This window comes from Rattus norvegicus, chromosome 2, assembly GCF_036323735.1.
Source record: "Rattus norvegicus strain BN/NHsdMcwi chromosome 2, GRCr8, whole genome shotgun sequence".
Classification (NCBI taxonomy): Eukaryota; Metazoa; Chordata; class Mammalia; order Rodentia; family Muridae; genus Rattus; species Rattus norvegicus.
The window spans coordinates 106059446-106071219 of NC_086020.1; positions in this window are offsets into that span (position 1 = coordinate 106059446).

Here is an 11774-nt window from a genome sequence, read left to right on the forward strand (position 1 = left end):
ATGCTTCAGCAACAAAACCCTGCCCTTGGAATAAAGTTCAAAATGAGGTGGGGGTTGGGGAGTGACTTAATTAGCAAAATATTTCCCATCCAAGTTCAAGGACCTAATTCCATCTCCAAAGAAACAAAAAAGTCAAATACTGTGGGGATTGCTAGTAACCCCAGCATTAGAAAAATAACAGATAGGCTAGCCAGGTCAGTGAGAGACCCTGTTTCAAAAGAGAAAGGCAGACAGTGCTTGAGGGACATGCTCAAAGTCATTCTCTGAACTCCCCATGCATGCACATACGTGCACCCACACACATGAACACAGACACATGTGTGTTGCTTATGAATTCTCTAATCACTGACTAGGGCAGGTAGGAGCTATACATTTCAACTAGTAGACCAGTATGCATTTACATGTAGCATAATGTGACCTTGCCATGAATGGAAGGGGCATGCTGGTTGTCTATTCTCACTGTGTCCCCTCTCTAGGCACATAAGCCTGTCTGCTTCAAGCCCAAGCCAGAGCCTAGACATATAGTTTGCACTGCTATGAAGGAAGGTTGCTCCCTCCTTGCCAAAAGCTAAATGTCAATACCCACAGCCTACTCACCCCCGCACCTCCCCACCATGTACCAGAAGGGGCTGCTATACTCTTCTGAAAGCCCTAGGACTACTGTTACAAAAGCACATATAAATCTGGGTACCTGCTGCTTCAAAGTGGGTCGGGGAGTTTTTTAAGAAAATTAATGTAAAATATCTGACTTTGTATAGTTTAACAAAGAACATAGGATGCGTTCTTCATTTATTTTCTTTCTTTTGGGGCCTTATGTAGCTCAGAGTAGCCTAGAATTCACTGTGTAGATAAAAATGAACTTGGATTTCTGACTATTATGCCTCTGGCTCCTGAGTACTGTTTGTGTAGGTGTATGCCAGCATGCCCCATTTATGTAACGGCAAAGATCAAAGCTTTGTGCTTTCTAAACAAGCCCTCAACCAACTGAACCACATCCAAGCTGGAAAGGATCACATTCTTAAAGGCCTCTCCCAGTACCAGGCCTGAAGCTCAGTTTCATGGAGAATCTTCTTAAACATAGTTTACTGTTTCAATACTCTGACCCTTAACATTCAATATTATTAGGTGTTTGTTGCTTATAAATTCTCTAATCACTGACTAGGGCAAGGTAGAAGTTATAAGACCTATACATTGCAACTATTAGACCAGTATGCATCTACATGTAGCATGATGTGACCTCGCCGTGAATGGAAGGAGCATGGTGCTGTCTAAGGGCCTGGAAGATTTAGTCGTCGTGAGAGATGATTCCTGCAAGGGTCAGTCCTGTAGAGTCCTGAGGCTGCTATGCATTCAGAATGGCCAAATCAGAAGAAATCCATAAAAGAGTACTGCATACTCATCCAGGGACCACTGCACGCCCATCCAGGGAGAGCTCACAGCAGCCCAGATAGATCTAGCTCATGTCCCAACCTGGCTTCATAGCACATGAGTTTTCTCTTATTTAAATAATCAGATTGCAAACAAGCACTTGCTCACAAAGTCACAATAATGATACATATGTGTATATGCACATGAGTGCAGCATAATGCTTATATTGTACTGTTCAATTCCTGAATGTTCATGTGAACTTTTAAGTGCTGATACAGGCATATTTGTTATATATGTCATATGTGTAGTCATATACATATAGATGGAGGTGCCATATATAACTAACAGTTCACACTGAATATTGATCAGCATATTATCTACACTGAAGATTCAATTATTTAAGAAAAATGTATACGAATTATTAGGCATAGTGGTATGTATTACTGAGAAATAATTCACTTATCCATCCACTCATTTAAAGATCTTATTCTGCTTCTACAGTATCTTAGGCTCTGTGCAAGACATTGGGCAAAGGCTAGAGTGATGATCGTAGACCACTAAGGTGATAAGGAGAACTGAATATCTATTAAAGAGACAGAAAAGAAATATGTATAACCCTCCCCCACCCGCAGATGGTGATTCATTCTTCCAAGCATGAACGTTGTTGTCTCCCCTATCCCAAGAATCTGAATGACAGTGGAAAGTGATATCAGTCATGTGGGTTTTTATGAAAAGGAGATAGCAATCATCTAAATGCTCCCAACATACTCAGGGGGGAGGAGGGTCAGAACCATCCAGACAGCCATTTTAGAGAGTCAAATATTCCTTGAGATTAGGATAACATCTCTCAGGCACATTCACTTTTAATAGTTTGCATGACATAGCAACAGATAATCTGTCTCTGATGTAGGGCAGCTGTAATATCTTCTTGAAAATCAAAATAGCAAAGCCCTTTCCCAGGAGCAAAGTAATGAACGATTATGAGAATAAGTAAGCAACACTTAAACTCTCTTTCTTTCCTCCCTCTCCCCTCTAAAACACACACACACACACACACACACACACACACACACACACACACACACATATACACACACACCAGTAACTGCCTACTGTATGTGTCTGCCTCTCCAGAGCAGATCCTCCGTCAGTTTCGTTGTCATATAGCAGTTTCCTTTCATGGACAGATTAACCAGTGTCTTCCTACAACATCGAGAGTTTCAAAATAGAATACAGGTTTCCAAGTTAAATGGAAAATTCATATTAATTAGTTAATTGAAGCAGGAACTGAAGCTTAGGGCGGGGTAGTACTGGGAAGTGCCCAAGGACATAAGGTAAATCATTAAACTGCAAGATATTCTCCTTAGACACTGAGTCAACAGTCTTCCGGGGACAAGTTCTGCTCAGGGCAGGGCTTTAGCTTTGCTTAGTTTGGATGTCCGGTCCCCGACATTGAATCAGTCATTTCAGACTCAGTAAAAGACACCATCTCAAAAAAAAAAAGTTAAAAAACAAGGTTAAAAAATAATAAAGAAGAAGGCAGCTGACTTCAACATCTGGACTCCACACATATACACAACTACATATGTGATTGCAGGAACATGTACATGGACAACACACACACTCACACACACACATACAGAGTAGGGCTTAGCAATAGTTAAGCACGTGCACTGACTTATCTTACAGAAGATCTTAATTCATTCATAGCACAGGTCAGATGGCTCGCCTGTGCCCAAAACTCTAGCTTCAGGGCAACAACACACTCTCTTCTCACTTCTGTAGGAAACTGCACTCATGTACAAATACCTACACACACACACACACACACACACACACACACAAAGTAAAAATAAATATTTTTAAAATAAAAAATGAAGCATCAGGACAAACAACCTCACATTAGCTAAGATAACAATTAGTTTCGTTCCAAAGCTAAAATGAACAGCAGAAAGCCCACCAAAGAAACAAAGAGGAGGCCACTTATTGCTGAAGAAGAACTATAATCAAATGGGGAAATGTGTAATGTGATAAACCAATCAACAAATTAAGTTACATAAAACATAATTTATCTCAGAATCTGCCATCACAACCGCACAAGCACTTATAGTATTTAAGCCTTTTCCATTTCCTCTAAATTTATCAAGGTCTTATTTAATTGCCATAAATACCTAAAGATATGAACAAATTAACACATAAAATTGCAGGATTTTAGCTGATGCATATTCATGAACTCATGCTGTTGTGATCAGACAAATAATGACCCAAGACATTGATAAATTCTGTAGAAGCGAAAGAAAAACAACAGTAATGTGTGAGAATTCTCTGCAGATCTCAGAGTGAAATCTTTGATAAGCCCAGCTCTGAGAGACCATTCATAACAACTCATATTTCTGTACTCCTGCCAGGAGAGAGATCAACAAATGTTTTATCAGTTAGCTTCATGAAAATATTGTCCACAGTTGAAAGCCAGAACAGTGCTAAAGACTACTGGCTTCTTGGAAGTCTGACCCAGCCTGTTTCTCAGAGCGTGTCTCATTCTTACTGGAATTCCTACTTGAAAAATGTGTTGCCACTCAGGTATGACTGACAGCTTTTCAGCATTTGTGAGAATAGCAGGTTACGGGTTTCCAGGGTCTTTGAAGTGAATGTTGTTTATTATGTTGGAAATACACAAGATGTGGTGCATCAAGGGTTGCTAGACTTAAAGTTTTTTCTACCTCTCACCTGCTAACCACTCTGGTTTGAACCCTTTCTCACATTGGTCCATTCATTCCACTTATTGTTGTCATCCAAGCAAGCAGTGCTTCTGTATGTTGAGAAGTGCATTTACAAAAAAATCTGACCTGATGTCCAAAGTGGACTGTGAAGTAGAAATGGAGGAGCATGAATTGTCTGTCTCAAGCCCTTCAAGGAACTCTCTAGAAAAGGGTTCATTATGGAGAATGGATACAGAATGCAAATTAATTTCCCATGAACCCATAATAAGTTTCATAATCTTTTTCAATACAATAGTCCAGGCAGCCATCTCCAGAGAATGCAGCAGGAAGCACATTACAGTGTCTGCTTACCCCTCTTTCTGACTTCAGCAACATTAGTGCTGGGAAGGGAACCCAGGGACCTGTGCAATGCTAGGCAGGCCCTCTATTAACTGAGCTACAATCTGAGCTCCAAACTGGCATTTAAAAAAAAGAACAATTTTTTTCAGAAACTATATCTTCTACATAGTGCCACTTTATAGCTGACCTCTTCTTCAAACTCACATGCAACAACCATGAGAGTCGTTTATTCAGATCTTATTCCTGTCACCTCCTCTGCTCCTCTGCTCCAGTTTCTAGGCTGATACCTGGACACACAGTAAGTGGTGAGAAACTGCCAGCAGCTTCTGTTTTAAGACCAAGAAATACAAGGGAAACCTGCCTTCTGCCTTCCACTCTCCTTCTGACTGAATCTGCAATTTAACTCTAAGAGAACAGTGGGAATGGAGAAAGCTATTCTCAGCGTTTGTGAGGATAGCAAGTTAAGATGTTCCAGGGTCTTTGAAGTGAATCTCTTTTATTATGTTGGAAATAGCCCCACCAGCACCCCTGCTTAGCCCCCATGCCAAGCTCTTAGGCAGGAAGCTCAAGTCCAGAACTAAGCATGTTAATGCCCTGCAAGTGTTAAGTGAGAGACAAAATTTGGCAGTGGAATGATGTGTGTCAGGGTGAAATAGTATTATGAAAGCCCAGAATTAGGTAAAGCACACGCTTTCCCTCACAGGTTTTGTATCTAGACAGTGACAGTTGCATGGAAATGCTGAGTGTGTGTGAGAGAGTGGTGGTTGATGTAGTCAGGGAAATGAGTTATGTGGGGGCCACTGGGAAGAGTCAGGAGACATGTCATTACTAGAGATGGAGAGATGAGTGTGTGACTAGATCCATTATCCCCAGATACCCAGGCTATGGGCTCTGTGCTACTTTTGACAGGAAATTCCCAAGCCATCAAAATCTTTCTAATTAGCTCTTCTCAAATGCAGATGTGATAATTAGAGAGTCAATTATTATCTGTAGAGATGAAGACATCAACACAAGATCTTATAGGCGGTGCCCAGGAATCTGAGAGGAAGCCAGGGAAACAAACAAATTTATACACTCGTGCCCAGAATGTGGTATTCATAGACCTGAGCAAGAATGTCATGAGGCCACCCCATATTTGCAGCACAAGCTTCCCATTAACCTCAAGATCACCCTAGAGATTCTTCCGTCAATTGTAAAGGAAAGGGAGTCCAATTCTTTACCAGGCAGTCTAGTCCAGGTCTTGAGGAGAATCGCCTCTCTAGTCAGGGATGTTTCATCTTTCCCTGTAGCCCCTTCTCATATTCACTGAGAGCTTTAGTTATCTGAACACTAATCTAGTATAAAAGACGACTGACTGTGTAGCTCCCTGGAGACCTTTAATATGTGTCTAGATGGCACCCAGCACTTTACTGCTCATGAGACACACTTAGCTGTTCAGGAGAACATTGAGTTCAAGTCCATTCAGCTGAATTTGAATCCATTAAATGGTCATCTTCTCTAACCCAGACAGACAAGGCAAGAAGATGTCCATATTTCCCCCACTGCATTGTCTCAAATTAGCCCCATCTTATGCTCAGACCTCCATGAATGGAGTAGGAATCAACTGCTTCGATACTGGATGGCATCCTTGATATCACGATTAGCATTCCTTCCAGACTCCACCCAACAGTTACCTGGCAACAGCCAGGTAGGCCTGGCTTGCTATAAAAGGGACTGTTTGGCCCCTCCTTGCTTTCTCTGCCCCTTTTCTCTCTATGACTCTCTGACCCCTGACCCCTTCTTTCCCTTTCCCCTTCTCTTCTCTTCCCCGTCCCCCCTCTCCATGTGTGTTCCTCGACTCTTCTCTCCTCTCTCTCTCTCTCTCCTCTTTTCTCCTCTCCTATCCTCTTCTCTCCTCTCCCCTTCCCTCTCTGTCCTTCACTGCCCCCTCTCTTTGCCTCTACTCCCTTTTCAACTCCCTTTCCCATGTCCCAAAATAAACTCTTCTATACCAAACCCCTTGTATGGTGAGTACCGCAGGAAAAGGGATGCCTCAGCATGGGCCCCCTCAGGGACCCCTCCCACCTCACCATACCACACTCTATAAAACACAAACTTGGCTTTTTTAAGAAACACAATGTTTGGTGCCAAGGCTTGCATTTAGAAACTCACAGGTTCATATTTACCACCACCACATGGACTTTCCAGCCACTGGGTTGACAGAACTCTCCATCCAAACACCAGCGAACTGGTAAGCTTCCTATATCCACAGTTTTATTTTAGGACCTCAACTCTTGAATGAGCTCTCTCAAACCTCAAAACAGTTTTGGAGGTTTTGCTCTCGTACTGCTGGTAAATCCTAGGCTAGGGTAAACGGTTCTCCCTCAGGCTCTGGCCTCACAGTTCAGTTCGTACTGGTCCCACAGCTCATCCTCTAGATTACCACATGATGACCTGGTAAATCTATCCTCATTGCTTGTTATTAGCTATTAATTTATCCTTGGGACTCTGAAAGTGATAATATTAATAGCCTCTACTCTCACCTAATGGGTGTCTCGCCTTCCTCTGTACCTCAGGCTCCCCACTGGGATGCTTCTATCCTCACTCAAAGGGAATGTCCACACCACTACTTATCTACTGGGATGCCTCCTGGTCTCAAAAGTTTACAAATGTACAGGCTAAATTTGGCCCCAATACCCTCTAGATAATAACTCAAAATGGCCGCTTAGCAAAGCTTCAAAAACAAAACAAAACAAACAAACAAACAAAAAAGCAACAACAACAAAAACTTTTAAAACTCTCCCCAGCAATCTGAGAAATGGAAAGATTTCTTTGTAAGCTTTTCCCTGCCTTCACTCCCAGCTGCTTTATTTCTTTGTTCTCAGCTCCTGGCTCTCCACCGCTTTGACGTTTAACAGCCCTCTCTAGACCTTGTTTCAGACCTAACCCTCTCTGTCTCCATACCCCTGTGCTTCCATGCACTGTGACTCCCACCCGCTTCTGCAGCTGCCAGCTATTTCCTCCAGCAGGCACTCTTACATTTTTACTTCCTGGGAAATGTTTATCTCTAATCTTTGATTTCCTTCAATTCTGATCCACACCAGCTCTTAGCCAGGTGTGGCAGGGAAGGGATTCCTAAGCACAGCATGGGACAGCTAAGCTGCCCTGTACACAGCTCGGACCCCACTGCTCGGTACACAGTGACAAAGGCTGCTTGCCGTGATAGGAAGAAACCGGTCTCCCAGAAAAAAATGTGTCTGTTTATCTCTGCTGATACAAAACAATGCTTCAGCACCATCTTAGGTAAGGATAGTTACATGGCTGGCTGTAGCTTCAGGGTCATCTTGGTTAAAGGCTGTCTTGTGACTCCACCTTCTTTATTTTGGGCAGTTCCCATTTCACTGCCATGTTACTTTATAGAACAGCCTGAGTTAAGGTCTCCAAAGACAACTCCCAATTAAGACAAAGTTTTCATGTGATTTCTATCCTGCCATGTTCATAATTTTAATATCAATTTAAAGATTTACAAGAGTAAAAACATTCAAGTTCACTGCCTTAAAGATATGTACAGCTTTGTTTTGTTACTATTATTAAGTTATAACTTCTTTATTAGCTAGATATATTCCAGAACAAATAAGCAAACACAGATTGTCTAACACAGATCTGCTAATAGATACTAGCTCTTAATCTTGTCAGAAATTTGCTAAGTATAAAGTTAAATGTTTAAGCTTATTATGACAGAGACTCCCAAATCCTAACAGTGACTCTCCAAGGTCTTCAAGAAGATATAAGCACAATGAAAAGAGACTACCTCAATTAAGGTATGATAACCACGGTAAAGACCATTCCACTGCTTTGCACCCTGTCAGGGCTTAAACTAAACTGTGGAAAAACAGATGGCACCCAGGGAATTAAATGTCTCATATTGTCTAAGACAAGGTAAGTTATTTTTCCCAAGTTCCTCCTGTACAAGAAAAAGTCTCTCATCTTCTGAGCCCGATGGCCAGACTGTCTCTGCCGGACTGTGATTGAGACCAAAGGATATGGAAAAATGGTTTAGATAGTGAACTATAAACAACTTCTGTCATTTTAATTAATATCACAACTAGATTATAATTTATTCTTCTAAGATTTCTGATTATATTGATGTCTAAGGAAAACGACCACTAGAAAACAGATATTTAGCTCCATACCCCAGGTACTCTACCATGTATTAGTTCATTAGTCAATTGGTTAATGAGTCAAGAGTGTCAGATCTCTTATTAGACAGGGTTGTCTTTTCATAGGCTTTACCATAGATAATACAGAATTTCAGATATAGCCTCTCACATATGTAACCTTCTGCCATTTCCTTATCTACACTAAGTTTCCAGTGAGTAAATACTTCATATCCCCTCCCCTCATTATGTCACCACCCTAACATTAATCAATAGAGTTCTTATAAGTTAGCCTAACTCTAATAAAGCATTCCACTATATGATCCAACTTTTATAATCACAAATTCAAATTTGAAGTGTCCTTTGGTTATCTTCTAACTATAGACTTAAAGTGTTTTTTCACACTGAACTATATATCAGCTATCATAGTTACCAATAGGAGTTCCCTTTGGTTGTCTTTTAACTATAGACTTAAGGTGTTTCTCATGCTAAACTATATAATCAACTATCATATTCCCAAGCTCATCAAATTTTGAAGTTTCCTTTAATTGTCTTTTAAATATTAACTTAATATGTTTCCCATTATGCTAAAATTTATATATATTCAGTTTCCTAGATAAAAGAAAAAACAGAAAAAGTCCTTCTTGCTCTTTCTGCTCCACAAAAAAGTATCTTCCCTAAGCTCACCTTAAAGACTGTTCAGCTGTTAAGAACCTTATCTCTTTTATAAACTCATAAGCTCTAGAAAACCCACGCAGACATACATGAACCAGACAGACTCCATCTAGATAAATACATGTGCCAATCAATAGTCTAAGCTCCTTCCCTCTTGCTACCTCTTCCAGAGGATAGGACTCCTCTCCTACTCCCTGGGTTTAGAAGCCCTCACCCCAACCACCAAGACTTAAGGGTTTCAAATGTACATGTAAGAAAAAAGAAATTTCCCAAACTTACTTACTTTATGCCTCTAATAGATATGACTGTGTTTCAGTGTCTTGCCAAGTTTAGACATTTACTCAAAATCTACATCCAAGACAACTTCAGAGAAGCAATTCATTGATGTTCCAATCTCTTCTCACACACACTTCTGGACCTGCCCTTTCCTATCAAAAGATGGTTCCACTGAACCTGGACAACAAGAAAACAGCCAACTCTCCTAAGATTGAACCAACATCCCCATCCCCCAATTTTTTAGGTTTCCCAGAGACACATCGCCCCAAAATCAGCAGAAAGAAGATAAAGATCACAACAACCCTATTCCTGCTTCACCACCACCACCACCTCTTACTAGTTTCTCTATTTTTAATTAATCCAAAATGGAGGATGTTGGCGTCCAACCAAGAGCCAGGAAGGCATGGCTTGCTACAAAAGGTCCTGTTTGGTCCCCTGCTCGCTGTATCTGTCCCTTTTTTTTCTCTGACTTTCTGACCCCTTTCTCTCCCCCACCATGAGTTCCTGGCCAGCCTATGTATGTGTGTGTGTGTGTGTGTGTGTGTGTGTGTGTGTGTGTGTGTGTGTATATATATATATATATAGAGAGAGAGATAGGGATAGAGATAGATAAATAGATAGATAGATAGATAGATAGATAGATAGATATGATATGATATAGATATAGATATATAGATATATACTTCTTTCCTCTGTCCCTTTTCTTTTCTCTGCATCTACTCCCTTCTCAACTCCCCTTCCCATGTCCCCAAATAAACTCTATTCTATATGAGACCTGTCATATGGCAGGTACATTGGGAGAAGGGATTCCTCAGCATGGCACCCCTCCTACCTCACCATACTGCACTCTATAGAACAAACTTGGCTTTTTGAAAAACATAACAATCATACCATTCATCAGCCTCACTTTTGGTTCAGTTGCATTCCCCAGCCTCACTTTCTGTCCAGGTAGCTCATCACCAAAGACAATCACATACTCATACTGAGAACCATTCCTTCTCTCCATAATGGTCACTACAGTTTCTTGAGTTCCACCATCTGGTAAAATAGCAGTTTGAATAAGGAATGTCTGCTATAGACTTGCACATTTAAATACCTAGTCATCAGTTGGTGAAGCTGATTGGGATGTGATACAACATTCAGTAGGTAGAACCTTTCAGAAGGAAGAACATCACTGGTGACAGGCTTTGAGTGTTCTCAGCCTTTCCCCACTTCCAGTTTACTTTTCATGCTTTCTGCAGTGTGGTTCAAGATGTAATCCCTTAGCTTTCTGTTCTAGTCAGCTGGTGCCACCGCTTCCCTTAACTTTATGCCTGATATGCTCCAAGACTGTAAGGCAAGATAAATTCTTCCACAAGTTGCTTTTGATAATGGTGTTTTATCACATCAAGAAAAAAGAAACCAATACCTTGATCATTACCATGGAATATTAAACAACTCCAAAATTTATTCTTATTCCTCCCCTCAATGCAATGTCTAATATAGAGCTGAAGTTACTTTACTTTCTTTAAAAATTTCTAAACAGCGAAATACCAATAAGATCACCAATAAGATGGGGAAAAGCTCTTTTTCTGTTTCTCTCTCTCTCTCTCTCTCTCTCTCTCTCTCTCTCTCTCTCTCTATCTCTCTCTCTCTCTTTCTCTCACAGACACACACACACACACACACACACACATTTACACAATATAAAAACTGTTCATTGCCATCACAGTAAGTTTCAAATCTGCCTCAGTTAAGGTTTTATTGCTCTGAAGAGATACCATGACCAAGGCAACTCTTATAAAGACAAACATTTAATGGGGGCTGGCTTACAGTTTCAAAGGTTCAGTCCATTATCATGGTGGGAAGCATGGCATTGGGCAGACAGAATTGGTACTGGAGGAGCCAAGAGTTCTATAATTTTGATCCAAAAGTAGCCAGGAGAAGAAAGAGACTGTCTTCTGCAAGCAGGCAGGAGGAAGGTCTCTTCCCTACTGGGCAGAGCATGAGAACTAGAAGACCTTAAAGCCCTACGTACATGATGACACACTTCCTCCAACAAGGCCACACCTCCTGGTAGCATATTCAAACCCCTGTCAAGTCCTTGGTGGTATTTGTGATCTGTCTTCTGAGGTTCCCTGGCTGCTTCAGATACCAGGGCATAGGCTTTCAGCATCCATGCTAATCCGTCCTCAAATATTCCCAAGTCTCCTTACACAGCATACACTGTCCCTCAGCCAGAAATACTCTTCACCTGAATGACAGACTGACAAGATTTTCC